Consider the following 9,449-nt stretch of genomic DNA (forward strand, 5'->3'; position numbering starts at 1 on the left):
TTTTTTTGCAGAACCAGGGATTGAACTCAGGTCCTTGTGCTTGCCAGGGAAGCACTTATTCCACTGAGCCATCTCCCTGGCCCCAGCTCTTTGTATTATGACTAATTTTTTTTTTTTTTTCAGAGCTGGGGATTGAACTCAGGCCCTTGAGCTTGCCAGGCAAGCACTTACTTTACTGAGCCATCTCCCCGACCCTAATTTTGTTTTATATTCTAGATATTGTGAGTCTTATGATGTTGGGCTTTATATTCTGATGTTATCCTGATGAGTACTTTTTAAAAGCAAATAGCTTCCTTAATTGAATTAAAACCAAAAGTCTGTCCCTTGGGTAACAGTACCTTAGTGCAGGTTTTTGCCCTTCTCTGGGCAGCTTGGAACCTACTCCATAAGGCTCAGAGATGAGATAGAGATTTGGGCCAAGGTGGTGTGTAGAATTTGGGTCCCCTCGGCTTGGGTCTCTTCCTCTTGGGATTCTTCTCTTTGCTAGTGGTAGAGGCTGCTCCTGACTTGGCCATGGTCACCCAGGCAGAAGCACTGTGTTCTCTATGAGGGGCTCAGCTTCAGCCACCATATGTGCCCTGAATCAGACGCTGAGCCACACAAACATAGCAGGCAGCTGCTCTCCCGCTGTTCCTTCTCAGTGTCCCCTTGTCACTGTCCTGTGTCTGCTTTTGCCGGCTTCCTGGTACCTTCCTGTGGTTGTATCTTCTCCCTCCATGTTTACAGATTGTTATTTGGGGGTTGCAGGGGGATGGGGCAATAGACTTCACTCAGCCATAAGCACAATCCAAATTAGTCTTCCAAAAACATAACTAGCTCCTTGGGCCGGCCAGATAGCTCAGCAGACTAAAGCGCCTGCTTGGGCAGATGCAGGGACCCAGATTCAATCCCTGGTGTGCTGTGCGGGGGGGGGGGGACCCTCAGGGCACACTAAAACAGTGATTGACACTGGGTGTGATGGCGGAAGTCTGTAATCCCAGTGCTTGGGAGGCTGAAAGCAGGAGGATCACTATGAGTCTGATCTGTGTAGTGAGACCCTGTAACCCTGTACTAAATTCACACACAAGAAGAAGAAGGAAGAAGAAGAAGAAGAAGAAGAAGAAGAAGAAGAAGAAGAAGAAGAAGAAGAAGAAGAAGAAGAAGAAGAAGAAGAACCAGCCTTCAGAATCCATAGGAGCGAAGCCAGGGAGATGGAGACCATGGGCACAGTAACAAGAATCCTGGGGTCCTTCAGGGTGGATTCCCACTCTGTAACTTACTCTCTGTATGAACTTGGGATAATTACTCATCCTGCCTGGGCCTCAGTTTTATCATCTGTAAATGGGGCAATAGTCTCTACCTTATACACTTGTGAGAATTAAATAATAAATACCCATAAAGCTCTTAGAAATAGTAGAAAACATCTGTTGGATATGTCCCATGATAGATGTCATTGTTTAAGCTTTTTTGACTCCTCCCCTGAGCCCAATGAGGAAGGTAGCTGAGAATCACCAGGTTGTCCTGGGATACCAGAGATCCAAGAGCCCAGAGCGGGAATGCTGATGCCCGTCCCATTCCACAAAGTGTGTATCCTGGGAAAACTGTACCCAGTCTGGATGCCAGCCTCCTCCCTCATGGAGTAGAGGCTGAGGGTGGACTGACCCTGGAGTCGTGTGGATACTGTCCCCAGGTCTGCTTTTTCACACACTGCTGGCTTTCTGCAGATAGATTGCCTAGCCTCTCTGAGCTGCTGTTGTCCTCGTTGATGTCATGGGGGGTAATATGTCAAGCTGAGTAGTAGAAGCACCAAGAACTAACTAAGACTTAACCTATAGTGAGCCTTACTTTCACGCATGCTCAGCCTTGTTTTAATGAAAGTGCTATTGTCATTGCTGTCATTTTAATTATTACTTCCCAAATATGATCAGCCCATTTCTGCAGCCTCACCTCTGAGGGGCTTTACGGCAGGTCTTGGCCTTCTAGAAACTCCAGAGGAAACCCAGTCACACCCAAGATGGGTTTAGTGGCGATCTTCTCAGAGGGGCAGAGGGCATCGTTTGCATCATAATTTCCAGAGAAAATACTACGACTCCTCCTCTGCTATCTTTCTTCTCCTGAATCTACTTCTTGTGCTGCCCTTGCACTGCGTATCTCTTCACCATATGAAGCCCAATGCCCTACTATGAAATTCAACCTTGATTTTTCCCATCTCTCATGCTTCCTAGTTCTTGACTAAATGTTACATGTAAATTTGCACCATCTATTCAGCAAACTGGTTATTCAGAAAAAAAAATAATTCACTTAGATATCAGCCCACCTCAGTCCCAAGCTGCCTCCCAAAGTTACTTTGAACACATGTGGAGCCCCAAAAAGTGGTCAGCCAAAAACATTTGCTCTATTTCATTCCTATTATTATTACCTATTGCTAATATTGGGTAGCTTGGCACATAATATGTACTCAGTAAATAGCAACTACTGTATTCTTATTTCCAGGCCATTCTTATATTTTCTTGGTGAAACAATTTTCTTACTGATAGTTACCAAGAAATACTACTAAGAAATACACTTCACTGGTCAAGTAACTTTGCATTGCTGAGTCTTACAAATGCCTAAAAAGGTACAATTTAAAAGATACAGTTTTCTGTGGCCTTCTGCAAGATTTGTTCAAATGGGACCCATGAGACAGTTCAGCAGACTAAACACTTGCTTAGGCAAGTGCAGGGACAAGGGTTTGATCCCCAGCACCACATGCCATTCTGGCCCTGCTCCTGGGTACGCTGAGCTGGCCACCAAAACCTGGGCATGGTGGCCCATGCCTGTAATCCCAGAGCTGGGGAGGCTGAAAACAGGAGGATACTACAAGTCTGAGCTGTGTAAATAATAATAACAATAATAATAATAGTAACAGTAATAAAAAGATTCATTCAAATGGACACTTTCCACAATTAACATGTAAGAGCGTCTTCTTAATACTGAGATTCTTCTTAATGAATACTTAATACTTCCTAATACTTGAATATTACCAACTAAATAAAGTTGAATGGTCATGAAAATATACTTACTTGATCTTCTAATTACAAAGATGACAAAATGTTATCTGCTCTTTTTAAAGTGACAATCATGTGGGACAGAAGAGGAAACAAAACAGCTATTAGTTTGCTTGATGTAAAATACTGATGACCACCAGGATATATTAGCAACTAGGTGCCATCATAAAAATTACAAATGTTGTTAATTCTGCTTTGGAGAGATTCAGCCAAAAGGCCTCATTAAATCTTTTACGGAGAAATAAATCAGTGTGTGTATATGTGCATTTGACATAGAACAGGTTTAAGGAGTTTCTGACTATCTGGTCCTTGACGGGAAGGATGGGCCTAATCTGTTCACCAGAGAAGACAGTGATCTGATATTTTGGACTGGTTGTGAGATGCTGCTATCAAAATGACTACTGCTTCATCACGTTGCACATCATGGGGGTGATTTTCTTCACCTCTAAAGGTTTTCCCCATGTTTTACCTGTGTATCTCCAACTTAGGAGCATGAAGCCAAGGACATAGGAGGATGGAAAGAGAGGAAATGAAAGGGTTGGAGACTTCAAGGAAAGGCATTTACTGAGCATCTACTATATTCCAGGCATGTCAACAGCTCTGACCTACATAATGAAGTTTAATTTTCTTTTTGTTTTTTTCTTTTTGGTGGAACCAGGGATTGTGAAGTTTAATTTTCATTGCATTCCAAGAGATCAGTATTCTTATACCCACTAATTAAAAGAGGAAACCGAAATTTATATAGGGTAATAGGCTTGTCCACGTTCTTGGAGCTAGTGAAGTACAGAGTTCAGTTGTTCAATGGTCTTTTAATTCCAAGTTTTCTAGTCTCTTCACTAAGCCATAATGCTTCTGAAAGTCAGAAGATAGGAGAATGGCTGTGGTTTCCCCGGTCAAGCTCCTTGCATAACTTTTCAGGTACTAAGAGTAGTGGTAAGAGCTCAGGCTTTGCAGACAGACACTGCAACTTACCTGCAAGGATGCACTGATTATGAAAATACTGAAAAGGTGCTATATCTTTACAAATTGTAAGGTGCTGTTGCCTTGTTCTCTCTAGTACCTCAGGTGTCTCAGATCTCGGCTTGAACTTCCACATGTCCCTGGATGCAGCCTGGTGGATAAATTATTGCACATTGGGAACCTAATCTAATTCTTGGGCCAATCTATTATAACTCACAGGTGTTGTTGCTGTATCAGCTGTTAATAATTTAAATTCTACTCTTGTTCCCAACTTCTTCCTCCTTCCATACAAACTTAGTTGATCTTCAGAAATTTCTGTTTTTGCCAACATGGGTCTTTGACTTTTGTGGTGATTTGTCTGGAAAATGGGTTGAAAGAGAAAAAAGATGGAAGGGAAGGTAGTACATACAGGCAGAAGGCAGAAATTGGGTTGATCTGCATAAAATGAGTTGAAGAAAGAGACAAGGAAGGAAGAGAAACTTTGAAAGATGGAGAGAGAGAAGAAGAAGAAAAGAAAAAGAAAAGATAACAAGGGCAAGAGAAAGAGCAAGAGGAAAAGAGAAAGAGAAACAGAAACAGAAACAGAAAGTGAAACAGAAAGAGAAAGAGAAAATACCCATGTGAGGAAACATCTTTATAGCAACAGTAGAGTCCAAACATTAGGAAAAAAGGAAAGATTTCTTAAAACCTGCTGTGGGGATTGGTCTTCATTAAAGTTCTTGAGAGCTGTAAGATAAAGCATAGGAATTTGTTTTTAATTACTACAGTTTTTCCTCTTTATATTCTATATAGGGTAGGGACTTGACCATGTGGAACTCTAATTTGCACAGATGACCTCTAAGATTTACAAGATGACCTCTAAGATCCTTTCTAATGTTAATCATAAAATGAATGAGCCAACCCCTCCAAGGGTGACCAGCTCCTGTGGGCTCCAAAGGCAAATGACAAGCTATGAGGTCACACACTACCCATCTTGGTAAGTGAGCTACAACCTTGGATATACCTATGCTCTACAGAAGAGTATTGTGAATATATAGAGCTAGTATTTTTACTTGTAAAATGGAATATAATGTTTGTTTTGTTTATTTTTAAGTTGTTTTTGCTATTGTTATTTTAATTGATATGTCAGGTACTATATTACTTAATTCAATTCTTACAGCAATTCTGTGAATTATGGTTGGTCATCTCTTTTTCACAGAATAAACCCAGTGATCATAAGATACTTGCCCATGGACCCCAGGCCAGACACTGGCAGGCCTGGACCCAAAGTGTCCCTTTGTGCCTCAGATCCAAAGCTCTCCCCTTTGCAGCATTCGCCTTCCCGGACTGTCTCAAGGGGTGGAGAACCTTTGAGAGACAAGTGCTAGACTGTAATACAAAACTCACTTCTTTTTTGCAAAGTGCCAATACTGCAATTACACCTGAATGCTGAAGTTTTAATTTAGAAAAAACTCATACATTAACATCTTTTGTTTTAAAAGAAAAATACAGCAGCACACATGCTATACGTCTGTCACCATTGGCTTAGATGGAAGCCATTAGCACACTGTTATGTTGGGAGAACAACATAAAAATATCAGGTATCTAAGATACCCTATTACTTCCTCATGCTGTTCTCTGCACTTCTGTTGTTTATTCAGAATTTGCCTCCAGAGCCCTTTCTAATAAGGACCTACTTGCCTGGCTGTTAGGAGTGCTGTCAGCTGTCAGCCACTGGGTCCCCATGCCCCTCAAGGTCACTTGGGGACCAGCTGATGCCCTAAAGGCTCCTGACATCCGGGGCTGACTTTATGCCTCTCTGGAGCAACTTTGCACCCCAGCTGCTGGTGTAGGGGCCGAGATCATATCCAGACCTGCTTGGTGGGTCGGCTTTCCACATGCCAGCCCTGGTGACACCTCTTCCCTTCCTATGAGCCTGCTATGTGCCAAACACCTTCCCAGTCTGCTTCCTGGGGCAAGCCAGCCTATGACAAGATTGTGTCACAGCTGCTTCTTCCTATATCTGTCCCCCTGCTAACCTGAAATTTCCTGAACACTTATTTATTCCTAAATCACCAGTGATTGGCCTAATATTAGGTCCAGAAAACAGAGCTCATTTGTATGTTCAATGAAAGAAATTCACCTGTCAACCTATAGGATAATAATGTTGCTTACCATATAAACAGCCTCTACAACTTACCAAATTCTGAAGTTTTGAACCTGTCAACTCTGCCCCATAACAATCCTAAAAAGCTGTCATTACTATTGTGATTTCATGGATGAATGAAGAGAAGCAGCTTATCCTTCCACATTTGCTGTCATTTGCTGATGGCTCTGGACTGTGGTTGCTTGGAGTCTATCTCCAAAACTGACTCCCCTAACCACTCTCACTGCTTCTAGTGTCCATTTACCTGTCCATCTTTCATCCACCAATTTATTAAACAAGGACAGAAAAGGGCTAAGCAAGAGGAGTGAGAGGGGTAGTGCTATTTGAGGGGGGACAGGAGTCATCAGAGCATTCCTGCTGATGAGAAGCCCATTCTGAGTCTCGCGTCCAGGAGAAGCATATCGAGCACACAGTGTGTCAGTGCTCCCCAGATGGACTTCAGAAACACTGGTACAGGTGAAGACACACAGACAACACTGGGACAGAGGCCCCCGAGGCCCTGGGAGGAGAGTGCTCTGGCATAGCTTCCCTAGCAGGGGAGGTCGGGCCCAGACTCTGGGCTGCAGAGTTCCCACCAGGGCTCTTGGAGTTGTGCTTCCTGTGGTTGGGCCAGGAATCTGCCATGGCCAAGCACCCGCATACCTCACACTTGCATCTAATGATTGCTCAGGAAGTGGAGGCTTTGGGGCTGCACCGAAAAGGGGAGGGAGAGCCAACAGGAGGGAGTCAGCAGAGCCAGATCCCTCAAAGCATTGTCCTTTCCTTCCTCCGACAGGATGCCAGCAGCCCCACAGAAAAGGGACTCATTTGTCTTCACTCCCAGCACAATAACTTGCTGCTGGCCTTTCTCTTGGGTCTTGCTCAAAGCAACAGGATACAGACGTTGCCAGGAGAGAAGGAAGGAAGGAGGGAGGTGAGGGAAGTGACAGGCGCTCAGGGTCTCCAGCCCCAGCCTGGACCCAGGCCCTGGGAAGCCCCACCCCACCAGGTCCAGAAGCCATGGGCTCTGTCAGTCTAGCTTTGCCTGGCCTGGGAAACAACGCTCAGTTGCAGGGAAAATCTTAATGAGATGTGAGCAGTACAACCCTTTGAAGCTGAGCTATAGTTTCCGGGTTTATCTGAGTGGCCTTTCTCCAATTTTCATTTTAGTCTAGTTTTCTTTGTACATTCGGAAAAGTAAAATCAATTTGATTAATTTAGAACAGGGTTTTTTATCCTTTGGTGTTAAATTGAACTTATATGGAGCTATTAAAAAGCTTTTTCTGCAATCAAGATTTTTCTGGACTCACCTAAGAGAAACCGTTGTGCGCCTGTATGAGTGTGTGTGCATGTGTGTGCGCACACACATGCACATGTGGGCCCACAAAAAAGTAGGGGTAGAAAGGGGAATTCCTCATGACAAACTAGGGGTGGAGAGGGTTGTAGAGTTGGAATCAATACTGCATCCTGCCACAAAGGTAAAAACGAAACAAATCAACGCCTTTTAGCAAGTAGATGTTGTTGCCTGTGAACTCGGGTGTATGTACCCAGCTCTGTGTTGAGGATGGCATATATGGAGCTAACCCAGAAGCCTCTAGCACAGGAGGTAGCTTGGATGTGCGGTACAGAACAGAATGTTAGAATGACTCATACAAGAAGAGTCCATCTTCCAGGAGCTGTGGAGTGCTCCCTCCGGGACGGACACCCTGCCTGGCCAAGCTCGGAGGACGGAAGTCAGTGTGCTGGAAGTCATCTTCCTCAGGGGAAAGGTAACCCACAAATTCAGGCTCCTTTAAGAGTCACTGTAGAGTCTTCCTCATGACCGATCTGAAACATGAGAGAAACATCAATACATTCAATTAAAACAGGGGCCCTTGAGATGAACTCTGCTGCCTGTCAGAGAAATTGCATAATTTTTTTAAAAAGCTGAAGTTACTTGAATTTCAACACAGACACATTTTGGGGCCAGTCAGATGGCTCAGTGGACTAAAGCACCTACTTAGGCAGGTTTACGTAAGCTTAGACAAGCGCAGAGACCGTAGTTTGATCCCCAACACCATATACCCTACCAGACCCACCCCTAAAGTGGACTGAGCCAGCCACAGAGTCCTGGCATGATGGGGCACGCCTAAAATCCCAGCGCTGGGGAGGCTGAAAGTCGGAATACCATGAGTGTGAACTGCGTATTGAGACCCTGTACTAAATACATAAACAAATAAACCAACAGACAAAAAACACAGACACATCTTAATGATTAAGCCCATGCTCTTCTCCCTATTCTCCTGTCCTGGCTGTTTTGTTCTCTCTCTCTCTCTCTCCCCCTCCTCCACCTCTCTGTATAGTACTGGAGGTTGAACCAGGGCTTTTCACACTCTACATCTTTAACCTTTGTTTGAAGACAGGTTCTCCTAAGTTGCTACACTGCCCAAGCTGGGTTTGCACTTACGGTCCTCTTGTTTCAGCCTCCCAGCCTTCTAGGACAACATGCGTGTATGCCATGTCCAGCTCCCCTCTTTCTTCTCTGTTTTCCTCCTGAGCTGGGAAGTAAAAGCGAGCTGGTAGAATCTGAGTGAACGTCTGCTGGAGGGGCTCCCAGCTAGTGGCTTGCTGAAGGTTTGGTCTGGGATGGAGTCTGGGCTCTGGGCCCATCCTTGTACTGTCCAGAGTCACCTTTGGAGAGGGTTCTCAGAAAAGGTGAGCAAAACAAGATGAAAAAGTGGGAGGCAGCGGTAGAGGCAGCAAAGCCTGCGCTGTCCAGTGCTTCTCATCGGATCCCCTTGGGCTCAGAACAGGCACCCTGAAAGGCTGTGCCTTGGCCTGCCAAGTACCCGAGCAGGGGGAGCTTGCCACCCAGAAGCAGCCTCAGAAGCACAGACTGCCCCTGCCTGCTCTTGCTCTCCTGTTGTGCAGCCCTCTTCCTCCTATGGCGATTTGCAGAACCCAAAATTCCTCTTCTCCAAGGCTGTAAGAACTTGAATTCTCTCCTGCAGAACAAACCATAACATCCAGAAAGGTCACTCTCTTTTTTCTTCTTCATGGAAGACATCATTCCAGAGAGGTCCTGCCTTTCAGCCAGGAGAATGGAGGACATAAGGAGTCCCAGCATCTGAGCTCAGTCTATCACCCTTAGATGGGAGCCATTGCTGCCAATCACATTTCTGCATGGCTGTCCTTTCCTTAGGAAACTCAAGTGCAAAAATAGACAGCTTTCCCTAGGTCTTTATTTCCAAAGGCTCTTGTGTCATGTTAGATTTGATTAAGTAAATTTGTGGTGTTTTTTTTTTTTAATTTATTTGAGAGAGAGAGAGAGAGAGAGAGAGAGAGAGAGAGAGAGAGAG

General features: G+C 44.5%; 1 long non-coding RNA gene across 1 annotated transcript in view; it reads left to right on the forward strand.

The window, feature by feature from the left end:
- Positions 1 to 7,874, forward strand: part of LOC111812978 — a 23,301-nt gene extending 15,427 nt beyond the window's left edge. Inside the window, exons 2-3 of the long non-coding RNA XR_002818339.1 lie at positions 4,779 to 4,962; positions 7,785 to 7,874. This is a non-coding gene — a long non-coding RNA (uncharacterized LOC111812978). The remainder of the gene's footprint in view (positions 1 to 4,778; positions 4,963 to 7,784) is intronic.
- Positions 7,875 to 9,449: the final 1,575 nt, after the last annotated feature.

This window comes from Octodon degus, unplaced genomic scaffold, assembly GCF_000260255.1.
Source record: "Octodon degus isolate 3935 unplaced genomic scaffold, OctDeg1.0 scaffold00156, whole genome shotgun sequence".
In the NCBI taxonomy this organism is placed as follows: Eukaryota; Metazoa; Chordata; class Mammalia; order Rodentia; family Octodontidae; genus Octodon; species Octodon degus.